The sequence below is a fragment of the Pithys albifrons genome, chromosome 2 (genome assembly GCF_047495875.1).
Source record: "Pithys albifrons albifrons isolate INPA30051 chromosome 2, PitAlb_v1, whole genome shotgun sequence".
NCBI classification, from domain to species: Eukaryota; Metazoa; Chordata; class Aves; order Passeriformes; family Thamnophilidae; genus Pithys; species Pithys albifrons.
In genome coordinates this window covers 53,031,911-53,057,736 of record NC_092459.1, presented here as the reverse complement: position 1 = coordinate 53,057,736, position 25,826 = coordinate 53,031,911, and the positions used below count along the sequence as shown (strand labels likewise).

At 43.5% G+C, this 25,826-nt stretch overlaps 1 protein-coding gene and 1 non-coding gene across 7 annotated transcripts in view; one reads left to right on the top strand and one right to left on the bottom strand.

Moving 5' to 3' along the window:
- The window catches only part of NCOA7 (nuclear receptor coactivator 7), a 94,201-nt gene extending 76,034 nt beyond the window's left edge, over positions 1 to 18,167 (bottom strand). The window contains exons 1-2 of one of the 6 annotated variants that reach the window (XM_071549004.1): positions 18,081 to 18,167; positions 15,663 to 15,842 (exon numbers count right to left, since the gene is read on the bottom strand). The gene's annotated coding sequence lies outside the window, so the exon portion shown is untranslated. Of the gene's footprint in view, positions 1 to 11,068; positions 11,089 to 11,387; positions 11,488 to 11,909; positions 11,929 to 14,770; positions 14,960 to 15,662; positions 15,843 to 18,080 lie in introns of those variants that run through there. The other 5 variants (XM_071549006.1, XM_071549005.1, XM_071549007.1 and 2 more) reach the window with 5 other exon arrangements.
- Positions 18,168 to 18,299: 132 nt separating this feature from the next.
- On the top strand, positions 18,300 to 18,371 carry TRNAE-CUC (transfer RNA glutamic acid (anticodon CUC)). Its single transcript has one exon. It is a non-coding gene; the product is annotated as a tRNA-Glu (tRNA).
- Positions 18,372 to 25,826: the final 7,455 nt, after the last annotated feature.

Here is a 25,826-nt window from a genome sequence, read left to right as displayed (position 1 = left end):
CATCAGCAAAGAGGAGAGAGAGTAAACTACAACATTTTTAGTCTTTTCTTCAGGCAGAATGACCTAGAAAAAAGTGAGATTGGAAGCTTTCAGGAAAGCACCTAGCACAAGCCACTAAAACACGGCACAGACTTAATACATTACGTTGGAATGGAAAAATAATTATTCTAAAGCTATCTTAAGATAAATATGGAATTATTTTAATACAGTTAGTTACATTATAATCACCATGTAAATACTAATGTTATTTCTAAACCATTAACAAGCTCTATAGAGAAGTTTCAGTTCATTACACATAACTGAAGGGCACTAAACTAACCTAGAAGAGCCTCTCCACCTGAAGCTGAGGCTGATGACTCAACCCTTGCTTAGGTGAATAACCCTTAATTATGCCTTTAACCTTTAAAGTATTAGTCCTCTCACATTTCTAATGCCAAGGTCATGGGCTCAATCACCTGTATGGGCCACTGACTTAAGAGTTGGCCTCGATGATCCTTGTGGGTCCCTTCCAACTCAAAATAGTCTGTGATTCACTGTGATTCTTGTAACAAGGGTACACTCTTAAATCCACAAAGAATTAAAACGCAAAAATACAAGAACTGAAAATAAATGTGTATGCAGAAGCCATTTCTAGACTTCCTGTTCACACTAAACACAGAACAGTATCACAATTTCTGTCACCAAAGGGTTAGAAAAAGAGAGATTCAATGTGGCTATTTGCACGCTGTGGACTCTCAAGGACAGTGAAGATAAGATCTGGAGATAAGACAGGCAAAGTAAACAAACATCCTTGCTCTTGAGGAACAGACTACAGTGTTTAGGAGGTTGTTTCCCCCCCACAGTGGTAGAGTAAGCTAATAGTTCAAGCATTTTTGTTCCCTACTAATGAAGTAAGAACAGGCTAAGCTTAGATGACCTTCAACTCCCCAGCTGGATCTGCAACAGTCTGTCCACATGAACAAAGTTCAAACAAAATAAATGAGAATGAATGTAACAGAAACACTACTGGTTCAGGTACAGAACAATAATAAAACTTGATTCAGTTCCAAAGAACTCTCCACACAAATTATTCCTGCCTTGCTTGGGAAGAGACTTTTACCCACTAACTCAGGCTGTCATGTTTAACACAGAATAGGAAGAAAAAGAGCAACCAGAAATTCCACATCACCAGTCAAGTTGTCAAGAGACAAAAACATCCAGATTTAATCTTCCCTCATTGGCAGCTGAACATCACCAGATGTATTTTCCATCAGGAACAACGTATTTTACCGTTTAACTCAGCTGCAGTTGTTAGACAGAAACTGGTTGCAAAATATAGCATAAACTATTAACAGGCAGAGTGCTATGCCATATGAAATGTAAAAGTGCAATGCTGTTGGAAATCAGGCCACTTAGGAAGATTTTGATTTTTAGGTCAACAAGAACATTGCCACAGAGGTTTTAAAATAATTACTATCTTAATTTTCTTGTGTATCCTGTTTCAACCAACCCCAATTCAATTGAGTATCAAGTCCAAGCCCTCTGAATCCCATAGCTTTTCATGCTCACACTGTACAGGTATACATGGCATTATTCTCTACAACTACATGAAAAGAGCTCGTGGTGAGGTGGGGTCAGGCCCTTCTCTCACACAACTAGTGATAGGACAAAGGAAAGAGGCCTTAAATTGTGCCAGTGGAGGTTGACGTTGGGTATTAGGAAATACTCCTTCACTAGAACAGTGATTAAGCATTGGAACATGCTCTCTAGGAAGTAGTGGTGGAGTCACCAGCCCTGGAGTGTTGAAGAAATGAGCAGACATGGCACTTTGAGATATGGATTTGGTTGAAGGTTTGATTTCATGATCTTGGAGGTCTTTTCCAACCTCAATGACTCTGTTGTTCGGTGAACTAAAAAAGGATGCAGTTTACTGTATTCAGAGAGAATATGATGGAGGTCACTGTTCCCTTACCTCTCCCTGGAGCATGCAGGCATATATACACACAGGACCTTTTATGTATGTGCTTCCCATCATTCAACTAAAACACTAAGTATTTGCAGTTTTCCAAAACAAAGAAAATGAAAAGCATTCCACACAACAACTAGCACTTGAGACAACAAGGCCCTTAGTACTATCTTGCTGATCTGTCAGTTGATACCATCATGTTCCTTACTCATAGCAACAGCTGATTTAATTATCTGTTTAGTATTTCAAAGAAAGCCTGCACATCTGTTTTGACAAGGCCAAAACATACACATATAGATAACCCATCACTCCCAGGCCCAATGAATTACAGGTCTTATACCGTTTATGTGTAAACTGATCAAGTCCTCCCTAGATTCCCCTCTCTGAACCAAGCAAAGGGACAGAAGTAACGAACAGAAAGTCACTCCACACTCACCACTCCTATACAGTGCTGTGTTACAAGAGCAAGCAGGTAGCAAACAAATTCAGCAAACAACTGCGTGGTGCCACCTCCGTGCCAGGTCAGTAATCAGAAGGACTGTCCTACCTTCCATACTTAGAATGCTGCTAAAGGCCACTGGATCCACAGGGTCACAGGACCTGGGCACACACTGGAGTTCTTTCTATGAATTAGCTTACAGAGGCCTCGAGTGGGATTTGCACTGGTGAAACAGTGGCATCAGGGCAGATAACACAGAATAAATGCCCTTTGGTGATCAAGGGATCCCTGACCAGCCAAAGTAACTGGGCTTTCACTCATCTCTCTCAGGCTGTTAAAATATGTCCATGCAACAAGCAGCTATCAGTTTAAAATATTATTGCCCAGTGCCTTCCTCCCTTTCCCCTACTTTAGCTGCTTGCTATGCTTGCTACCACTCCTCCACACAAAATTACCAAAGAGATGACTCGCAGCAGACTCAGCAGAAGTGGTTCTGTATCTGCATTTGAGTTTATAACCCGATACCCCCTTCCAGCAGGCTCATACCCCTTCCCGCAGGCTTTGCTGCATACAGATGAACATCCTCACTTCTGCCACAGAAGGCAGGCCTGCCACAGAAACCTTGGGCAGAAAACTGCCAGCATAATTCATTCAGTGGGCATTAGCAACCTCATACTTGAAAAGATCAGTGTTACAGAGACCTATGGCCAGCATTCATGAGATGAGAAACAGGCTATGAAAGACAAATAAATGCATGATCTCAGCTTCATAGTAAACTTGCTTTCCCTCTTCTCAGCTCTTTTCTCACCAAGAAAGGCATTTATGCCAAAAGTAAATAAGGCTCAGGTAGAGCAGAAAGAGACTGGTGTTTGAAGAGTCACTTAAACCACAAAGATGAGGCTTGATGCTTGGCACAAATACCTCTACTGTCAACCACAGGTACTATAAATCACCTTCTACTTACAATTAGTTTAGGTCCCAAAATGTTTAAGCATAAAGTCAGGTTTATATTGGCAAATATCCCCATTTTACTCATTGAGCCCTCATAAATATGTTCTCAGTGCTTTACATAATAAGACCAGGCAACAAGAAAGATTTAAAATACAAACCAACCCATAAGTCTAAGAGGAAGCACTAGAACTGGTCACTGTTTTTTAGTTCAAGCACATTTTCAGCAACATTCATAATCATGCTGTGAAAATTATGGAAAATTTTTCTTTGAAAAGTACCCATCATTCTCAGGTTCTTCAGAAAAAGAACCTCAAATCAACAGCCCAATGACACCACACTGTGACAGATTAAATACATTACTTCAAAAAAAGCAACTAAAGACACAAGAGCTATCTGAAAGCAAAATTGTAATTTTTAAGTTTCAGCTCAACATCCCATTTTACAACTGATCCTGACTCATGCAAATTCCACACCATGTCTTCTTCTGTCATCTACTTCCCAACTGAGAAGCAAAGGAGCTAAGAGTGGGGGAAAGAGGAGTCTGGCAGTAATGCAATGCGATGTTTTCCTATCTGAAACACTGTTCGCAGAACCAAACTGCTGGGTTTCCATAGCAACATGAACTGCGTGACAACGCATACTCTCTCTGTACATTAAGTAACATATTGAACAGTTTAATTGTAACACAAAATCCAGTACATTTGTAATATACAAAATTAACACTGGAAACCTTCACTGTTTACTTTTAAATTGCTTAACCTGCAACATTTATTATATTAGTCTGTTCAGCGTGACCCTCTATTACACCAGCAGACACAGTTTCACAGGTGCTTTGATGTTGGCACCATTTAGTGCATTAAAATTACAATTATCAACAGCAAACTGAACCCTCTACCCACTGCATAATCTGAAGGCTGTTTTAAAAAGCAGCAATGTTTATTTCCTTTCTCCTTGCAGAATTCGTTTAGGCATTGTGTAACAGAAAATTATTTAGTTCTCTTGCTCTTCTGAAACATCCTTAAAATGTTTATTATCTTACCATTTTTTCTTCCTCCATCTCCAGATTCCTGTAAACACTACACACAAGATTCTGGCCTTGTAATTAGAGTCACCTTGCACTATATACAATACAAAAACTCCCTTCTCCAACAGAATCCCTCTTGCTATACACCAGAGCACAGATACATTTACCTACTAATTAGAGTCTCTCTTTGAAGAGCTGATTGTTTCTTTCCAGAAACATAAAAGTTCTTTCTGCTTTTCTGTGTTCTAAGAATTTGTGCCCAGCTGTCTCCTCAAAATTATTAGGGTAACTAAAGTTCATAGCTTATTTCTATGTATACAGAAAAAACAGAACAACAGAATGATTCATACAGAACAGTTACATGGCATCTTTTCTTCAGCATATCTAATCTGGCCTTTATTTGTTCAATTCTTCAATGCGTTCAGTCAGGGAGATGGTTCAGGGCTTCATTAAACAACAAAAAAGTTAAAAATACATTTGAATTAAGGTTGAGTACTGCTGCATAAAAAACAGAAGTGTAGAAATTTTCTGATAAAAGAGCAGTAGTATATATTTTATTTTCAGATTATTCAAGTGTTTTAAACATTATTATTGAACCAAGGTGCTCTTGTTGAATAAAAAAGACTAATTTTGAAACTAAAATTCAAACCTTACACTGACAGTATCAATAAAGTAACTCAGCATGTTGAAGCTAGATATTTCTTCTTGCCGGAAAAAAAACCCAAACCAACTCAAAACACCACAAACTCAGAAAATTTGACAAGCGGCTTCAATTCCTCCAGTCCTGCATTTTCATGTAAGTCATCCAAGTCAGCCACATGACCACAACAGAGTCTCCGAGTTCTCCACTTATGTACCAAGTGCATTCAGAAGGACTCCTTATTCAGAGGCCCCACCTGGGGCCAGGGCAGATAAAATCAAAGACATAGGGGTGCCATGTGTCACAGTCCTACTATCTGGATGTGTGAGAGCTGGTCTTTCACTAAGTTTCAGTGGTAGCTATTTGATCTGTCTCTCTCCCTCTTTCTCCTACTCTCTTCTTGCTCCCTCCACTTCTCTTTCTTTGCTCCTTTCTTGATGCTTTGGGTGGCCTGGAGCTGGAGGGATTGCATCTTGATTTAAGTGTTGTGGATTAATATGTGCTGGGTCAGTATTGTGGTGGAACATTTTGTCTGGCTTGTGTGGTGCCCTTTTTGAACCCTTGCCAAGTTCCCTTATATTCTCCCCTAAATTAATAAAGAAACCCTTTGGGAGCAAGTCCGTGGCTTATTCTCTTGATGCTCTCTTGCGGTATCAAAGAACTCTATATACATATATACATTAAAGTAAAACTCCTGGCTGAGCCATGAGCCAGCAGCTCCCAGGGCTGCAGTGTTATACCTGCCAGGCTCAGCCTGGGACTGGGAGCTACCAGAACAGGGCTCAGAAAAGGACACAACTAGTTGACAAAACACTGAAACTTACATCTCACACAATAGTGTTAAGTGCACAGTGTCAACAGAGCAGGAGAAAAGAAAACTAATCTTCATGTCCTTAATCTCTTTTCATGACAACCGATGTGTTAGTTATACTAACACAAATGCTGCATTACAAACAGAATCCAATTTTCAAAACAAATAACCCACTTAAAAATTTGCCCACTGAGCGGATCAGTTGGCAGCAGAGCCCTATTTTAAGGAATCCAGAACACCTGACAGAAGGGAACAAATACATCCCACTGAGCAACTACATCAGCACTACCCCAACAAAGGAGATTTACTTTCCATCCTATCAGTATGACTGTAGCAGGACACAAATGTGGATGTCACAGGAAGTTCTTGCCTAGCCTCTGTACAGTGATGCTATCCTCTAGTCACCTTTAACTACAAGGCATACCTAAACACCACCACTCAGCATCGTATACTAAAAAAAAACCACCACCAAAGAACGAAACAAAAAACCCAATTACCTGTAAATCAAATGAAGTATCTTCAGCCGATACCTCACCACAAGGACTGGAGAACAACTCACGGCACTGGCAGAGTTGTCATTCCTTTGTGGTTCTCAATTCATCTTCTAAATGCCCTGATGATTACTCAGGCTGCTTGTCTGAGCGGCAAAGTGACTTTTATTTCCATCAGCTGTTTCACAGCTTTTAATCATCTGGGCCACATCTGCACAAGTGACTGGCTCACAGCAGGCAAAGTCAATCTTCCACCATATACCTGCCCACATTTCAGCACACTGTTCCATAGCAAAGTAAAAGTTTTATCTCCTTGGTTCTTCACCCATTGTCACCATAATGTCATGACTTGCGCCACACATCTAGAGGACAATACTTACATTTCAGAAGTTTTTGAAGCTAGGACAGATGGCACAAGCCTGGATTTTGAGTCAGAACAGGAAAAAAAAGGGAGTACAAAAAGTCCAACACTGCTTATATAAGTGAAGAATTTCTTTCTAATATATATTCTAAATATCATACAATCTTCATATGGAAAATTATTAGACACTTTGGTGCTTCTCCAAATAAAGTTATGAAGGAAAGACTCAAGCCACTCTCTGGCCTGCAAAGTATTGCCCACTTGCTACAACTACCAAAATCTGCATACGGATTATACCCAGCTTTATCAGAAGTGCCTAGATCACTGGCATCAGTACAGCTACTTAAAAGTGCTATGGAAAGGCTACCTCTTAAGCTGACAGGAAAATAAAGCCCTTGTCACCAGACTGCAGCATCACTTGACCATGAGACAGTTAACTACAAAAACAGCCTAATGCAATCTGCTACATTATTTGTGCACAGGGACTACTGACACAGCACGCAAGCACTGCCAAGCCACTGACAACAGAGTTTTCCTTGTAGCATCTCCTTCAAAGCAACAACCTAGGCAGACCCAAGTATTTCCTGCAATCACAGCATCACCTGATCTGGCAGGAAGCCATCCACACCTCTTCCCTTTGGAATGAAGGTGGCAATGATGCTTCATAAATATTCACACTTCTTTCTATCCTCTGCATTACCTTAGAGTATTTAAAAACAAAACAAAAGAAAACAAAACAGAAATAAGACAGATGGCATGTGGGACAGAAAGCAGAAAAGAACTCAGACAGGAGTAGCAGCAGATAGAGACAGCACCATTAGAAAAGGTTATATTTACCTGAAAAAATGAGTCAGGGAATAAATCACCTTATCTTAGATAAGTTTGAGTTCAAGGAAGCAATAGCTCTCACGATGAACTTCTGTAAACCAAAGCTGTGATTTCCTCTAACTGGTGCACTGGGAGAGCTCTTTACCCAGGGAGTCTTAAGAGTTTCGGGGAATGGCCCTCATATCTACAGAAACACTAGATGCCAAAATCAGTCACTAACAGGTGAGACTACAGCAAGAAATTTTCCTTTCTAGAAATTGGTAGCTACTAATAAAAGGCTTTTAAACGCTGCTAAGTGAACACAAAATGAAACATAAACAAAACTAACTTGATACCATAACCAAAAGATAAACATGTATCTTGCCTGTATAAATAGGTATAACTTCCCTGCTCAGCCTGGATGTTTTCTGTTCCGTAAATCAGTTTGGCATTACTTAAAGATGATGGGTAGTCACAGAGTCTGCACCTCAAGAAGGATGTTGGAAAAAAGATCCTGTACAACATACATAGTAGCCTTAAGAAAGGCAACAAAAGAAAGAAAGTGTCACCTCAATGGGATCTACATATAGCTTATCAAAGACTAGGCCTAAAGCTTAATTACACCTTGTGAGTACTACAGGGCATAGAATAACTGAGAGTAGGGAAAAGCTTCACCCAACTGACAGGGCTCTGGGCTACACAACACAAGGAATTTGAGGCATGCAACTGAAAGCACAGCTCACCTCTTAAAGTAAATAACAATCAGAAAGGCTTACTGGGATTATGATGAATACTCTATACATCAAAAGCTCCTAGCCTAAGCCAGAAGTCTTCCTAAAGAACAAACTGTGGTTCCATGACAAGTCATTAAGTCTCAAGGAAGTACAGGCAAATCACTAGTATGCTATATGGTACTGAGTTGAAGCACTGGTACTCTTTCTTCAAGCTTGGTTAGAGACCCGCTGCAGCACAGGTGTGACAGCGAAACACTGCACCTGAAGTAACTCACTCTTCTGGGTACCTTCTGCATTGCAACGCACTGGGAAGTACCAAGAGACTCCATGCCTGTCTGCACTGTGCCCTTGCAGGCAAGCAAGGACAGCAAGCACACAACCACAGCCCCATGCAGCATGGCAGCACACCGCCCCCTCTCCAAAACTGAGCAAACAGTTTCTAACACACACGTTCCAGCTGCAGAACTACTCATACCCACCTGACATTCTGACCATGAACACAGACATACAGCTTTCTGCCTACCATCAGAAGTGTTTGCAAACAAAAGGGGGAAAAGAATACTCCTGTGTATGTGTTTAATAGATCAACCTGAAACATTATGTTTTGGGGGGAAATACAAACTCTCTAACCTGCTGTGAATTTTGTCACTGCCTCATTTCATAAATCTGGCTAGAGAAAAATGACAAAGAAATAAGATTTTAAAAATGAAAAAGGGAGGAGAGGGCAAAAAGAACCAAAGACTTCTTTCTCCTATCCTGCTTTTCCTCCTAGTCAAAGGAAGTCACCTAAGTGAGTGCTTTTAATGCTGACTTCATTTAAACATAGCATTGTACTTCCTCTTTTGGGGAAAGTAACCTTAACCCCCAAGACAAACTCGCACCAGCAGTGTGACTTTTCCATTTTCCTCCACAAGGGTGCAGATTCCAAGGCCCTGCTGCCTCACAGAGAGAACAGGAAGCCACCAACTTTGTGGTAGGCAGCTATCCCTACTGTCAGTCACCCCACCAGTGGATATATACCTCACTAAAACCAGAGCTGTGCCTATAAAGGCTTATAATCTTTTGGCTTATTGATCATGATGAGGAAGCGATTTGTCAGTCTGCTGCTTCTTAGTGATGACACTGGAGTCACTCCAGACATGCCAAGGACCTCTGCTGCTGCTCTGGGTACCTGTTGAGACACAGAGGGCACAAGCGAGGTGCAAGACAGGGAGTTTTACAATTTTTCTCAACACTGCTTATGTTCCAGCCTCCCTTCCATGCCTACTGGATAGCAAAGAGAAACTGAGTCCCTTTGTCCTTCATTTCTGTAATTATTGTTTGTGAGCATCTCCAGCTGCCTAGAGCAGCAATTTCTTTTATCAGATCGTGCTGCAGAGGCTGACACTAATTTTCCACCTCTGAAACACCCATCCAAACTGCAGTACCCATCCACAGGATTCTCACAATTTTGTTAACTACCTTTTTGAAGAAATGTTATTCTCCACCCCAAATCACTGTCAAGTGAATTCACTTCTGTTTCAATAGAGAGGCTTACTCCCTAACACTGTAAGAGATTTGCAAGCTGTCCCCTGAAGTCAGGACCAGAAGGTAGCGAAATATTTACTAGAGCCAACTCCCAGCCTATTTTAATCTTCTCTTTCTCCTGGATACACAGAGCAACAAAGCCTATATAACAAGACAAGGACTGTTCCAATCAATTCTAACTCACTTCATCTCCAAAGGGAATCACTTATCCTTTCAGCAGTAGATGAGACACATCCAAATGGAAGTGTAGGCGCTGCTGCAGCGAGAACAGGACACCAGGCAAAGTCAGGAGAGCGAAACCCAGAGACTGCCTCATAACGAACTTGGACACATCGGGTACTTTAGATGTGTTTCTTTTTTGTAATATAGTATGCACCAAGAAAAAAAGGAACTGAATTTAACTGAAGCACAAAATTTCCCTCCAAACCCAAAATTTTGATACCTTATTTAAAAAGAAAAAAAAAGGGAAGGACATCAGACAGAATTTTGGCTATAAGCATCAGCTTCACAGGACCAACATTACTTGACTATTTAGGCCCTTAAGATATTTTGGGGTTATTTACGGACATTTTACAGGTTAAAGCATTAAAGAGAAAGCATTCTAAAACACACTGCTACTTATATACTTTATTATTTATAAAGATATATATTCCTAATAAAGTAATTTGCATTCAGAAAGTATATATTCCTGCATAATTTCTTGGTATTTTCTATTGCCTTCCCTATTAATTTTCTGAAAGTCTGTATGTGTATACATAAGCATCTAACAGAATACTATCAGCAAACCATTATTCCCACACTATATAAACACTGGCTGATACAATATGCTGGAAGAGTTCACTTTAAGTATCACGCAAACACAGGCCTTTAGACTGGGTCTCAGCATTTAAAGCAAACCATAATCGCTCAATGGGCATCTACCCATCTTAAAAGTCCACTGTCATACGCTAATACAAGAAATGTATGACCACTTAATGGGAGAACAATAACTGTAGCATGTAAAGTAAACACATGCTAAAAGCCTGTTATTGAGTCGAAGTGTTCATAATCTCATTTCATCACCTAGGGGACGAACAGTGACTGCATCCTTTAGCGCCATAAATACCGCACACACATCACCCAAGACACAAGTATGCCCCTCCACCCAAAAAACAACTCTGATGTAGTGTACGATGAGGTACAGAGATGAAAGTCCACTACACACATTAAAGAGACAAAAATCAATTACCGACACACCTCTGGCACCCGTCAGCGATTCTTAATCACGACAACCTATGACTATAAATTAATAGACACAGAAAGCGAGAGACTGGAACATTCCAGTAATTCACCCAAGACCTGGAGAGGGAGGACACAGATGTTCGAAGCCGTGAGAGCTGCAAAGCGCCCTGGGCTGTAGGGCCGGTCAGCGCAGAGCCCTGCGCGGGGTCCCCCGGCACCTCCGGCCGCCACCCCCGGCTCGCCCGCCCCTGCCCTCCCGCGCCGCGATGCCGGGTGGCTCCGCGAACCACCGAGCGGGCAAACAGCTCCTCCGCCACCACAGCGCTCTGTCCCCGCCCCGCCGGGGCTCGGCTCGCCCGGCCAGGGAGCAAGGCCGTGGCCGAGCAGACCCACCCGCCCCGCCGCCTCTCGGCTCGGCGCAGACTGCGACACCCACCTGCAGGTGAGCGGCATGGCGGGCCGCGGCCCAGCGCGGCGGCAGCGCTCGCTGTGCGGGAGCGCCCCCGGCCCCGCCGCTCCCGCTCGGCCCCGGCGGTGCCGGCCCCGCCGCCCCGCCCCGCGCTCCCGCCTCCCCGCGGCCCCGCCCGGCCCCAGCGGACCGCGCTCATCGCCCCCAGCGGGACCGCACCGCCACCGCCCCCTCCTCCTGGACCGCTGCACGCCCTGTACGCAGAAACGGGTCGGTCTGCGAGGCCAAAATTAGTCCTACGAGTACGGCGTGTTTCTTCATAAAGCTCGGGCGCCAGGGCTTGCCTCTGAAGAGCAGTTTTCTCAAGGGCGGTACTAAAACCAAAACAACCAGTTTTGGAAATTGAGGTTAACCAAAGCCTTTGGATCCGTGGGAACCTGAATTGCCTGCAAACTTCATCTGCTGTTTCTGTGCTGCCAGCAAAGCAGGCTCCTTCACCCGACCCCCAAAAAACACCCACTATAGCTACCAGAAACTCCATTCCCTTACCCGAGGTAACTCCAGGTAACCCTTCTCGACATTGGCGGCTACAGATCTAGCTGCTTATTCCCTCCTTGGGTCAGTAACCAGTTCTGAAAGACGGAAAGCTTAAGGGAAGGCCTACAAAGGCATTATAACGTTGTTAAATCCCAAATTCTGCAAGACGACAGCCTGAAGATAGACAGATATCTGCAGAAACAAAGAAGTGACACATACATGTATATATACATAGAGATGCTAGGAGAGCGTGTCAAAATAAGAAGTGGTGTGCAGGTGTCTCAAGTATTTTTTTTACTAGTTACAATGTTACAATTCCAACACATTTTAATTTTCAGTAATAGACATATTTGTCACAGGCCTATTTTTAATTTAACAGCTGCTTAAAGATCCATTTTGAAAACGTGTCATTTTCAGGACCAAATGCAACTCCAATACAGACACGCAGCCATCTCCCACCACTGCCATTACCCTACTCATAGCATATGCTTGCTACTACTTAGTGTCAATACTGGGACAACAACTGTCTCAACTCCTCCACTAAATTTGCTGCTGCATTTTCAGCTAAAATTGAAGTTCCCATCTGATTTTTTTTTCCAACACAGTGTATTTTACAAGACAAGATCTGCTTTAAAATGTAGTCTCCTGCTTAGAGGATACATTTTGATAGCATACTGCAGCTGCTACATCCTCTATCTATTTTATTTCCAGGCAAAAGACGGACAAACCCAAAGTTACATTGGCTAAAATCTCAAATACTTCACTGGCATAAGGGTTCGCTACAAAAAAAAGCATCCCTGCTCTCAGTTACTCTTCCAGCAGTGCTTAGATAACAAAATCGGAAGGGGAAAAGAGGAAGAAAACTGCAGACCTAAAATAGTACTATTCACCCAGCTTCTTTTGCCAAATTGAAGAAGGTACAAAGCCCTATCCATCAAACTGGTGGAAACACTACTTATCTCTTCGCTGCACTTGCACAACAATGACAGTGACTAACACCTTATTTTAGCTCCAGGAAAAGCTGTCTCCGTCCTAACCAGTTTACCACACATTATCATTCCAAGTACAGCCACCTCTATTGTATAGTGTAGAAAACTCTATGAAGACAATGCAGAGATTCCATACAGCAGACAAACAACACATTTCCATAGTATTTATGTTGCCCCAAGCATTTCAAATACATAACCTGAACTGCTGGCTTACAGAAGAAAGCACTTAAACACCTGTCAGAGCAGCAGTATAAGGAGGTTAGGACTAGAACAGAATCACTGTACAAGTTCCAGTTATGGCACTGTGGATTGCTGCCTGTAGCTCAACCCACACACTTCATGTCATTAGAAGAACCTGTGTGAGTGGGATGTAATACACTGCTTTATTTTACTGAATCTGGAAGTAATAGGTAACGCCTGCCTGTTTGTTGCAACGATGAACATGAGATGGGTGGACAGATAAGTAGATTAGACACACACACACACACACACACATATCACCTTGCAATAAAATTTAGTTTTGGTCTCTCTCCCATATAGAGAAGACATTCTGAGTGGTTTGCACTTTACCCTGGCAATATGTTCTGTGCCAATTCATTTGAATACAAATGCTCTTAACATTGTTTAATTCATTTTGTGGTATCAACAAGTAGAGTATCTCCATCTGAGAAAGGCTTAAACTCATGTTGCTCTTTCATTTCAGGGTTGGGCAAATTTATCACTGATTGCACTATTTTGATGGAGATAAAATGCAAGTTTGCTCTTTTAATCACTACCAAATTGTGCATTTTTACCCTGGAAAAAGACTTCTCACATAAACTCGCATGTATAACCACACATGGAAGACAGAACAGATTTGGGATACTTAAGTACCACGCTTGAATGGGTTTTGATCTTCCATAATACACACTTCAGTATACATTAACAGAGTTGCATATATTAAAGAGAAAAAATTGTTAGATGTATAGTATGTTTATGGCCTGCATTCAGATCAGCTTACAGTAATAGCAGAAAAAATATTGTATTGCTCATGTGTGGTTCATGTAATTTCTGGGGTTTTTTATACCTGCAACTGTTAACTTACAGCTTGTTCATTTAAGAAAGATAACCTGCCATAAAGAATTACACTGAACCTTGACTACTGTAATAGTCAATTTTTGAAAATATATAAAGATGACACCCATCTTTTTTTTCCATGAGCAGTCCTGTTTTTCCCAATTACTCCCACAATTATTCACCATGAAGTAGTCACAAAATAAGTTTCATATGAACAGACCATTTTTATGCATACGTAATTGAGGCCCTGCTTGATCCTGCCATGCACCAAGGGCTATTTTTAGCCTGGTTTCTTCAGTTTATGTAATGATGAATTTTCAGAGTGTCCCCAAATCACCTTTTAACTTTGAATTGTCTAGATATAACTCAATTTGACAGAGGTACTGAAAATTTCCACAAGTTTTATAAAAATGAGAAAGAGGCCATTGCTTGAATCTTTTATAAGAAGTTCTCCACTAATAACTGATTTGGTGCACCCACTTCTACGGTCTAGTAGAGCAAACCAGAAGTTGCTTCCAAAGTGCTCAGCAGAAGAAAGACTATAAAAGAAATAAAATTTGCTGATACAGGAAATGACACAAAAATCCTATTTGTTTCAACTAAGGCATTTTTTCTTAACTCAGAGGGCACCGTATGAAACACCCCACCACCATATCTTGTCCCGAACACCAGAATCACATGGCCTTTTAACACACGCTAAGGGGAAAAAAAAGAAAAAGCTGACATACGTTTTTCTAAATAAAATACAATGCTAGGGGAAGAACGGAAGCTCAAGGAAAAGTATACAAGAACTTGTAAAAGTATTTATAAAATATTACTGGTCGTTACCTCTCTTCTTCGTCAGCATCATTATTTTCCGTAAACAGGGAATGCCGCGCCTGGGCAGCACCGGGACGTGACGCGGCACATCCTCGCGTGCCGCCCCCTGGCGCTGTGCGCGACACGCTGCAGGCAGAGCGGGCCTGGAATGGGGGCTTCCACATGGGAGTGTCGGGAATGCTGTAGCGCTTGGACAACGCCTTTTGAGGTGTTCCTGACATTATTTCCATAAAAAGACTATTATGGTTAAAACAGGTATAACAGATATAAACTACAATAGTATTTTCTGCCCCAGAAAAATCATTATAGTCTAACAATTATGTAACCATACTCAGAAATTAAACATAAAAATAGCAAAAGACTGTGCATCACAGTTTCCATCCCTCTCTTCTCCACTTACTTGAAACTGGAATGATGTACATTTTAAGTCAGGGTAACTTAAAGAAGAAAAGCTGATGTCAGGACTTTCCAGATGAAACACACGGTTGAGGAAACAGAAGAGTGAAAAATGCACAAATTACAGTCATAAATACAATTTACAGCTTTTGTGCAGATCAAGAATTTTCACTACTGCTGAAGCATGTACTGAGTACTAAAGACAATTTGTACTTACCATTATATAGTAGAAACATACTCAACTGATATACTTCCCACAAATTAGCACATTACTTTGATATTCTTACTCATTTTTATATAGCAAGCCTACTGTCACACATCAATTAACATAACAAATTAAAGTAATCATATGTAATGTATTCATATGGAACAGACAAGTTAATTGCATACTGCTGTACAGTTTGCATTTAAAGTAATGGCTCTGATTTTCCAGGTTCCAAAATTCAGCTTTGCATACCAAACTGACAGCTCTGGTACAGTATCCCTAATATTGAATGTTACTCACTTGGTTTTACTGACACACCACCATTCTGCTAAGTGAAAAGAAACATCACCCTCTGACATTCCTTTTCTGGCGCTTTCGGGAAGATCATTCTTCTCCAGCAAGCATCTCAGGGATGCAGGCACTGGCTGCTTCTGTGCTGGCAGGAGGCTGAATCGCTGACAGTTTCACTGATGTATTTCTCTGTCAGATACAGAAAGCCAAAGAAGCAGCATAATCTTTTGCCAGCGCACATGACTTGTACAGCAAAGAAAGCAATTTCTAAAAATAACTAGACAGCACATGACTCTCAATGCTACTTTCCTGATGGTCTAGTGGTGAGCCCCCAAACCCCAGGCTGACATCCAGCAAAAGATTTCTTACTTCAGTATGTTTCTCTACCTTAGTTTTCACTGCTCCTATGGCTGTAATCACCAACTGCTTCACTACTCCAGAGAAATTGAGTAAGATACATTACTCACTTGGAAAATAATTTGCTAATTGTAAAGCATAACAGAACAAGACTGATTTGTTTCTACATCTAAGAGTTTTCAAGGGCATGGACAAAACATGTCTTCCCAGCCTGCCATCAGCCATAAGTTCACATCTTTCATAGGGTCAGCTACTTTTCTGAAATTCTTGGGGGGAATATTTAGTCTCTATCACTCAGGTAGCTTAAGAATCAGGGGGTTCACCCTGCCTTCCTCTGTGGTGTCACAGAACAAAGGCAATTCAAGGACACAGTGGCAATGACCCTTCTGTAACCCACACTTTCAACACTGCAAATGCAGCTGCTGTGGACCTGCTCTAGATCTAAGCTACTTGTCTCAAGTGCCGCTAACATCACAGCCACAGAAGCACAGATGTCAGTACCCCTTCAAAACACACCTGAGAAGCACCCCAGGTGGAGAAGCCTATGCTTTTAACCACGACACTGTGGACCTAGTGAAGCATACAAACTGCATAAGACTAGCTCAGTTTCTGCAGCATAGAACCACCTCAACATTTGGTTCATGTTCCTTGCAGGTTCCATGTTGCAGGAAACTAGGTGCCACTTTGCCTTTCTCTTCAACATTGAGCACAGATCACCTTCCGAGACCAGCTGACCTCCCTCCCCTAACCACATACCCCTCTTTGCAGTGGCCTCAGGCAACAGGTGTATCTCAGCCTCCAGCACTCCACAGCTTTGTCTCCTCAAGGCCTGAAATGCCTTGGTGTTACCAAAGAAGGTGCTATCGATCTACACATGTGAAATGCTATTTTCGTGCATATAAGATTGTATCTAATGGGGACTGATTATAATCTCATATTTTATGTTATCTACCTCATTGCACAGTAAAATTGCTCAATTCAGACACAAGAAAGCTCCATCACGATCAAGATACATGTTTTGGTCCAGCCTGCAACAGTGAAGAGTTTGAGATGAAATGAACTGTTGGCTGAACAGGAACTTTGCTGAGAAAGAAACCAAACACCACCAACCTCCTGAGCACATCCCTGAGGAAAGGGATCTCTCTAAGTTTGTTTTCAGACTCTAAAGCTTTTGAAGATCTGCTAATGTATATTTGCACAGTCCACAGATAGTCTGAAGCTCACCTATCTTGACACAGAAAAGGTTTCTTATGTAAAGCATTTTAGAGGCAGAGGGCTTGAGAACTAGAAACATTTGCTCGTGTAGAGCCCACCTGCTAGTATTACTGAACTCTGGTTTAATAGGGAATATTATTTTTGCTAGTACATCTCACAGATCTACTGTGCTCATAAAACCAACACGTCGGAGGAAGAAGCGCTCATGCAACGTCACCTGCACCGATGGCAGTCTTCATTCCTCTCACACTAACCTTATAAAAAAAAAGCGAGGTCACAGATTAGTATCTGTGGCGTGAGGAGGCCGCGACAGTACAAGGCAAACGAACCCCCACCTCATTTCCCTGTGTGGAGCCTCTGGCTCCCACCTGCGGCGGGGCTTTGGGCAGGCTGTGCCCTGCAGACCTAACTCGGAACCCGGGCAAGCTCTGGTGCTTTTGTTTCCACAGCCTGCCCGGAGAGAGGGAAGCGCCACGCTCCCTCCCGGCGGCCACAGCCCGGGATGTGCGGGGCACAACCTCGCTGGCGACGCCTCTCCTGCAGCCGTGACAGCGACACCCCGTAAAAAGACGATCTTGTTCGGGAACAGCGTGTGCAGGCGACACGAAATCAGGGGAGACAACCGCGCGGATCCCGCGCCCAGGGGGACGGTGGGAGGGACCCCGGCGGGCGAAGGGAGGGAGACGCGGCCCCTCGCCCGGGCGCCTTCCTGCGAGCCGTCGCCCCGGCCGCGGCCGCGCAGCCCGTGCCTGCCGCGCTGTGTGAACCACCCCCGGTCCCGCTGCCGCCCCGCCGGGCTCCGCTCCGTCCCGCCCGGCCGTCACCGCCACCCCCGCCACGGCGAGGCACCCTCACCCGCCTGGGCCGCCCGCTCTTCTTCCCACCCGCCGTCACTACCCCCTTCCGTGAGGTGGAGGGGAACGTCCCTCCCTGCACGGCGCTGCTTCCACGACTTGGTACTGCCTGCAAGTGGGAGCGCACGGGGAAAGCAGCGGCGCGGGGCGGCGGTGCCGTTATGGCCGTTGGGGCTACGGAAAGGCGTGGTAAGACGTCGTAAAGTGACAGTTGCATAGATCCCTGGTGGTCTAGTGGTTAGGATTCGGCGCTCTCACCGCCGCGGCCCGGGTTCGATTCCCGGTCAGGGAAATTTGTTTTTCTTTCTTTTTCCTCTCCGACTGTTTTCCTTTTTGCGACTTTGTCCTACCCTCTCCTGCTGCTCTTACAGTTCGGAGAGCCTCGGACGGCTGCTGTGCGAGCTCGCGGCGAGGGCTTTGCTGCCCACCTGTGAGTATGACGACACATTCGGCAAGCTGGAAGAATCGTGCGCGAAGGCACTGTGGAAAGTCACAGCGCCCTGTGCAGGTGGGCAGGGAAGCCTGCCCAGGTGTAGCGCGTTTGGAAGTCTTCTCGTCACAAAACTGGCTATGGACACTCCATGCCCACCCCACAGGGATTCCAGAAGTCAGCAGAGGGCTGCTTAGAGGGACATAAGCAGGGCTGTTGGCCAGCAATTACAAATACCATAATTTCCTTTTTTTTTTTTTTGGCTGCTCTGACAGTTTAGGGTGTTCCCACATCTCTCCCTCCACAGGTGAACAGGCACTTAGTGCCATCACGAATCTTTGAACCGTGGTATCTCTCTTATGAGGAAAGGCTGAGGAAACTGGGTCTGTTCAGCCTCAAGAAATGACTGAGAGGGGATCTCATCAAGGTCCATAAGTATCTAAAGGAAGGGTGTCAAGAGGGTGAAACCAGCCTCTTTTTGGTGGTGCCAAGCAGCAGGACAAGAGGCAGTGGACAGAAACTGATGCTCAGGAAGTTCCGCCTGAATATGAGGAAAAACTTCTTTGCTGTGCAAGCAACCTGGCATGGGAACAGATTGCCCAGAGGTGTTGAACACCTCACTGGAGATATTCAAGAACCATCTGGATGCAATACTGTGCACTGTGCTCTTTGTTGACTCTGCTTGAGCAGGGAGGTTGGACCAGATGACTCAATGTGTTCCCTTCCAACCTGACCCATTCTGTGGTTCTGTGCCCTGCTTAGCAGTCCCTGGCATGCACATGCCTCTCTGGCTGAGAGCTGCTTCCCCCAGAGAAGCCTCAAAGAGTTTGTCTGCTGCACCTCTGTGCCTCCAGAAAGGGGACTGCAATGCTCTGTGCTGCTTCCTCAGCTAAGCAACAGGCTGTCTCTGTGCCGTGTATTTGCACAGCCCACACCATGCAGTGCATATGGTTGAGGGGTGCAAGAGAGATACCAGATATTCTTCTGGAGGTGGAAAGAAATAAACAAAAGGATTTTTAATACCTCCCTGTAATTAGCACCTCTCTCACTTCTCCAATGGAGCCCTCATCACAGCTTAGAACCATTAAGGTTGGAAAGAGACCTTTAAGGTCATCACATCCAGCCTTGGACAGAGCACTGCCACCATGTTCACCAGCGAAATATGTCCTCAAGTGCCATATCCACACATATTTTTTCTTTTTAACGCTTTCAGGGATGGTGACTCCACCACTTCCCTGGGCCATCTGTTCCAGTGCTTTGCAAACCCTTTTCATAAAAAAAAATTCCTTATATATAATCTAAACCTACTCTGGCAAAACTTGAGGCCATTTTTTTTCTCTGCTCCTAAAAATGGTGTGGGTGCTTCAGCAAATGGGAAAGAAAGAAGTGATGAAAACAGGGTAAAGCCTCCTCCAGGCCTGCAGCAGGGAATGCCTGCCCTTCTCCTCCTCCCAGACCTCACAGCTCTATCCTGTAGCAATCCACATCAGCTGTGCATCCAAATCCTTATCCAAGGCTCCAGCAAGAGCTACTCTTCTTCACCTGTAGTCCCCCAACTCACACACCTGCCCATTATTTGTAGGGTGAGCTGGCAGTAGGAGGACCTCTTCTTTCACACTGGAACAGTGTCTGCCTGTGGTGGGTTCATGTTGCTACAGGGTGCTTACCTAGCCATTCTCTCCCCCTCTCCTCAGCAGGACAGGGGGATAAAATAAGGTTAAAAACTTGTGGGTTGAGATAAAGGGAGTTTAATGAAAGAAAGCAAAGACCCAATACATGCAGCATGCCTCAAAAATTAGTCCCCCCACCTTTCTCCTGGATTTTATTGCTGAGCACAATGGTCATTGTAGGGAATATCCTGTTTGGTTAGTTTGGATCAACTGTCCTGGCTGTGTTCCTGTCCAAACTCTCCCCCTCCTGACCCCCAGCCTACTGGCCTTGGGAGGGAGGAGTGTTAGTGTCTTGATGCTGTGGGAACACTGATCAGCTGTAGCCAAAACACTACTGTGTTATCAACACCCTTCTAGCTACAAACAGAAAGCACAGCATGAGGGCTGCTGTGAGAAAAATTAACACCATCCCATCTGGACCCAGGACATTGCTTCAGGTAAACCAAGAAATACTGATAATGAAGGAATATAATAGTTAGTCTAGAGAGACTGCAAAGCAGAGGCTAGCACACCTGGCAGACTGTGCAAGGTCCTCTCTGCTGCCAGGAGCAAGCCACAGACCTTCCATCACCTGTTTAACTTCAAGCCACACTTTCTATGGGAATACTTTGGCCTGATGTGAAAGCACCACCGGAAATAATGGCTTTGGCTGCCTTTCCCAGGGTGTGCCAGAGTCATATTGCAGCTTGCGCTGCCCTCCAATGCAGATAGGAGTGTCTCATGAGGAATCCCAAGGCCCTCCGCTATATTTTTTATGACAAAGAAGCTTCATAGAGGTGCAAGGGGATGAGATCATCTTTGCTTTAAGGCAGAAAGCAAACAGTCAGAAGGGCTGTTGTCACCCTTAAGATATTAAGAAAAAATGACAAATGGTATTTAAACACCAAGACCAAAGGCTGTCACGTAAGGAATTACTGCGTTCCCATTGCTAGAGTTTGTTAAGGGTGAACTGGGCAAGCATCTCATCAATACTTTCAGAATGGGTCAGGGGAATAGCTCAGTGAGCCTCCTAAGATCCTGGAAGTCGCAAGCATACAGTTTCATCTTGCACTTTCCCCTATAATTAACAGTTCACATGAGTTACACTGAGCTGTGTAGGGCTCCGAGATTCTTCCCTCCCTCTTGGATCTCAGTGAAATGCCTTACCAAGATCATAGAATAGAATCATAGAATAAATTGGGTTGGAAAAGACCTCCGAGATCATCAAGTCCAATCCTTGGTCCAACTCCAGTCCATTTACTAGATCATGACACTCAGTGCCACGTCCCATCTCAGTTTAAAAATCTCCAGGGATGGTGAATCCACCACCTCTCTGGCCAGCCCATTCCAATGCCTGATTATTCTCTCTGGAAAGAATTTTTTCCTGATATCCAACTTAAATTTCCCCTAGCAGAGCTTAAGCCTGTGCCCTCTTGTCCTATTGCTGAGTGCCTGGGAGAAAAGACCAACCCCCACCTGGCCAGAACTTCCCTCCAGGTAGTCCTAGTCAGTGATGAGGTCACCTCTGAGCCTCCTCTTCTCCAGGCTAAACAACCCCAGCTCCCTCAGCCTCTCCCCATAGGACTTATGCTCTAGTCCCTTCACCAGCCTTGTTGCTCTTCTCTGGACCCGCTCCAGAGAAGATGGCAGAAGATCCTAGTTTTTACCTCAAAAAATGACAGGTGATTTTAGAAGCAGCTAAAATGAATTACAGGTGTTCACTAGCTTCCCAGAAAAGGTGTATGTGTGATTTTACAGAATAGGAACAAAGAAAACATTTCCTTTGGTTTAACTCATTTTGTAGTAGGACATTTGCACACTTTTAGCACCTCAAGTCCAGCCTTAGAGTCATCTGAGACAAGATAATCATATATAAGATTTTAGAAATGTGGAAAAGCCACCAGACTACTTCATGCACACAAAGAAAGAGTAATTTCCAATATTTTGTTTGGAATGTTAGCATAGTCTCTAAAGGAGCTATCTAATGGCTTTCCCAATCACTTTTCAATCCAATGCCAGACCTGAAACTTGCCCTATCCATCTGGCAAAGAGTGAGAACCAGTCCTCTCGCTGGTGTCCTTCCACTTCAGGTCCCACTGTGATTAAAGGTGTCCCGATTTGAAGTGAAAAGACTCCAGAATCAGGGTTCCCCTTCAGTGTGTGTTGAACAGTTACAGGAGTTTCTGATTTCCTGTTTCCTGGACCTTAGATTAATGTGATAAAGGGAAAGAACAGGGTACTTGTTTTTAACATGTTGAAGAATCATCCTTGTTAGAGTCTTTATTGATATTTTTATTTTAAATAAAAAATTACTAATGATACTGGCAAGCTGAAACCCCAGAAAAGGCAGGCTGTTTTACAGAGGACCAGCAGTGCAAGCAAAAACACGTTACAAAAGTGATCTGGCTAGAACAGAGATATTGCAAACAAACAACAGTTTTTCAACATGTAGCTGAATTTGCTTCTAACTGTGATAGATTTTGTGATACTGGGTCACAAGTATTTTTACTTTAATTTCTGTTCTTCCTCAAAAGTGTGACCAAGTGCTTTCTATCTCACAGCAAAGGTTGATGGGAATGTACCGTGGAAGAAATAAGAAGGGTAAGGAAGACAATACCTTAACTGCAGATCAACTTAAACCACCAGCTGAGTCAACTTTTCTTTCTGGCTACCTCCTTTAAGTTATAGCCCTGTATTAATTCCACTTCTAAAGATTTTTTCCAAACTTATATGAAGTATCTTGGCTGTGAGTGAACATAACATTTTGCATGAGTTTTATAACCAGCAACTCTTTGGAAAATGAAAGTTCCCCCTTTTTTTTTAATAGATGTATTTTCTACTTGCCCTCATATTTCACTTCTATCTGAAGGGCAGACAGTCATGATGTCATTAGTTTTATTCTCTTCCCAGGACATTCTGGTGACTGCTTATGGACTTATTTTTTGTTTTATTGTGGACATAAACAAGCACAACTTCGTGTTGTCCTCTACGAGTCCAGGAGCCCCTGCCTATTGATAAGATATAATTGGAACATGCCACGAGGTGGCAGCCTGGTCCTGTGTCTGCTGCCACCCGCCCGCGCCGGCAGGACTAGTCCCTGCCCTGGAGGCTCCAGGTTCAATTCCATAGGTTAACATTGTGCCCGTTTCCTTCCAATCACCTACAAAGTAATGAAAGCTTTGTATTTACTGATAAAGCCAATGTCATGTACAAATGAAGCTGTTATTAAGGCAAATCATGCAGCCTATTTCCTTAAGTCTGAAGCTTTACATGGAAACTTTACAAGCTCTCTTTAAGTAGTCTTAATATAGCATTAAAAATAAAAAGAAAACAACAACAAAAAAGAAAAGTCACAAAGTATTATCAGGAGTATGACTTGGACTCTAACACCTCAGCCTATCTGTGGCATTAATGCATTGATGATACACACCATTACCAGAGTGACAAAGAACGACATGTCCCTGGACGTGTTCACCCTCTCAGCTGCTCTGTCAGGGGCCAGCAGCATCCCTGCTTTTCACCTGTAGATTGTGAACAGAAGATCATGCAGAAAGTTTGTGCCAAGGTAAAGAAGGGAAGGAGAATTTCTGCATCCCAGGGCAGGATCCCAGGGCATCAGCTGCCCAGGGACACAAGACAAGGTCTGGTTTAATTGCCTTCTATATGGATTCACAAGGCTGGTGAACCATGGGAGCAGCCTGTGCTATGATATTAGTGCTGTTGTCACCATGGCAAGGACACAAACAAGGCAAAATGTTTAGTAAACTTCTGGAGGTGAAAGTTAAATAAAACCCAAAACACCAAAAGAGGCTCTCAGGCACACAATCGCCTCTCCAGACTTTCTCCCCTGCCCCATCCTATTATCTATCCCAAGATTCTTTCTTTAAAATATAGCTGTCTTAAAACATAAATGTAAATCTCTTCCCCAGCTACAGATTCAATATGAAACACCTTCTGGACAGTAACAGAAAAAACATAACAGCTTCATTTCACATCCTCCTAGGACTGTCCCTTCAGAACTACAGTTGGAAAATTTACTCTGAATCATGTTTTAAGAGAAATTATTTTATCCAAACCGAAGTATTTTTTAAGGTAATGTTAACAAAAGTTCAATGCAGATTTAATTACCACTCACACATCTAGATAATATTATCCATAGACCATTTTCCAGCAAGTCCTTTAACAGGAACAATTGCCATATCCCATTAAGAAGTGCTCTGATCATGAAATTATGAAACCTCTGATCCTCTTAAAAGTCTGAAACTTTTCTCTTGCATGCTGGAAATCTGTTTTCTAGATCCTTTTTATACTGCCTTGTGGCTACAGTCAATCATTACCTTCTGCCTTTCCATACTTTGTTTCCCATGTGCTCCTTTGATTAATCACATCTTAGTAATCTATATAGACAACATTGTTATGCTGTGTCTAAATTCTGTCATGCTGGCAGGAAAACAGAGCTGGGAGGTGCCAGTTTGCCCCAAAAGCAGGAAAATAATAACAGGCTATAAACTGATATTACAACATGTGGTCTGGCTGGTGGTGCTGTCTGCTGCACGTAACGGTATAGCAATGATCCAGGCAAGGACAAGGCAACTGTGCTGATGGAGTGTGGCCCTAGCAGGCTGCCTTCTGCAGCTCTGCTGTTGAGCGGCTGTGCACCTAAACTGGTCTCGCATCCTTTACAAGGGATTTTTTTTTACATAAATGACAACTCTGTATTCCATAAATAGCATAACTGGTATTGTGTAAGCTGCAGATCTGCACAGGAGTTTCGGCAAAATAAATGAAAAACAGGAATGATCTTTCCTTCTGTTCAGTTAAGAGACTGTCTACTTCTATCAGGATGAAGTTTTGCAGTATATAATCTTGAGTTTGTTCATTCTCTACCCCAAGCCAGCTCCTAAGTCTTTCAGGACTATAGCCTTGGGTCAATCAAAATGGGGTCTCTGCTGTAGTCTGCTGGGTGGCTTTCATCACTCCTGCCATACTGCAGTCATATCCCCTAAGCAACCAAGACTGAAGCTGAGTGCAAAGCACATGAGATGATGAGCATGAGCCCCTAAGCTCCTATCACCATGACTCCCCTTCCTGCTACAAGGCTCACAGGCAGCCTCTCTGTGTGTGCCAAACCTGGTTCTGAAATGCTCACCTGTGGGTTTACCACCATGATCTCCCCAAGCTTGTGTTTGGTAAGAAAGGAGTGACAGGTGGCTGGTGGTTCTGGCTGTGGGTGCAGGCAATACACAACAGCCCTCTGTGGCATACTGTGCTGCCCCACTTCTTCATAAACAGAGTTTAGAAGAGGTCCCATCACCTCCTGCATATCCGCTTTCTTGGTGACTGCACTTTGTCGCTGGGCTGTTCACAGTCTGTAACTCCCAGCAGCATGACGCAAATGTGCTGCAGGCAGCGGGAGCAGGCAGTTTGCCTACAGCCAGGCAAAGAACCACCTCACCCCAAGCATGAGGCAATTTCCCTGGGATAGCTCAGCACAGCAATACACAGAAGCAGTGCCCCGTGCTTATTCATTCCTGTCAAGTGGGTGTATTTACCAAGTATACTTTAGTGCTCCTGAAAACCAGGTATCTTAAAATCTTTGGTACCTAGTGTTTATTACAGTTTGCTGATCATGCTTTAAGAGTAAAAAACTGAATGATTAAAACTAATT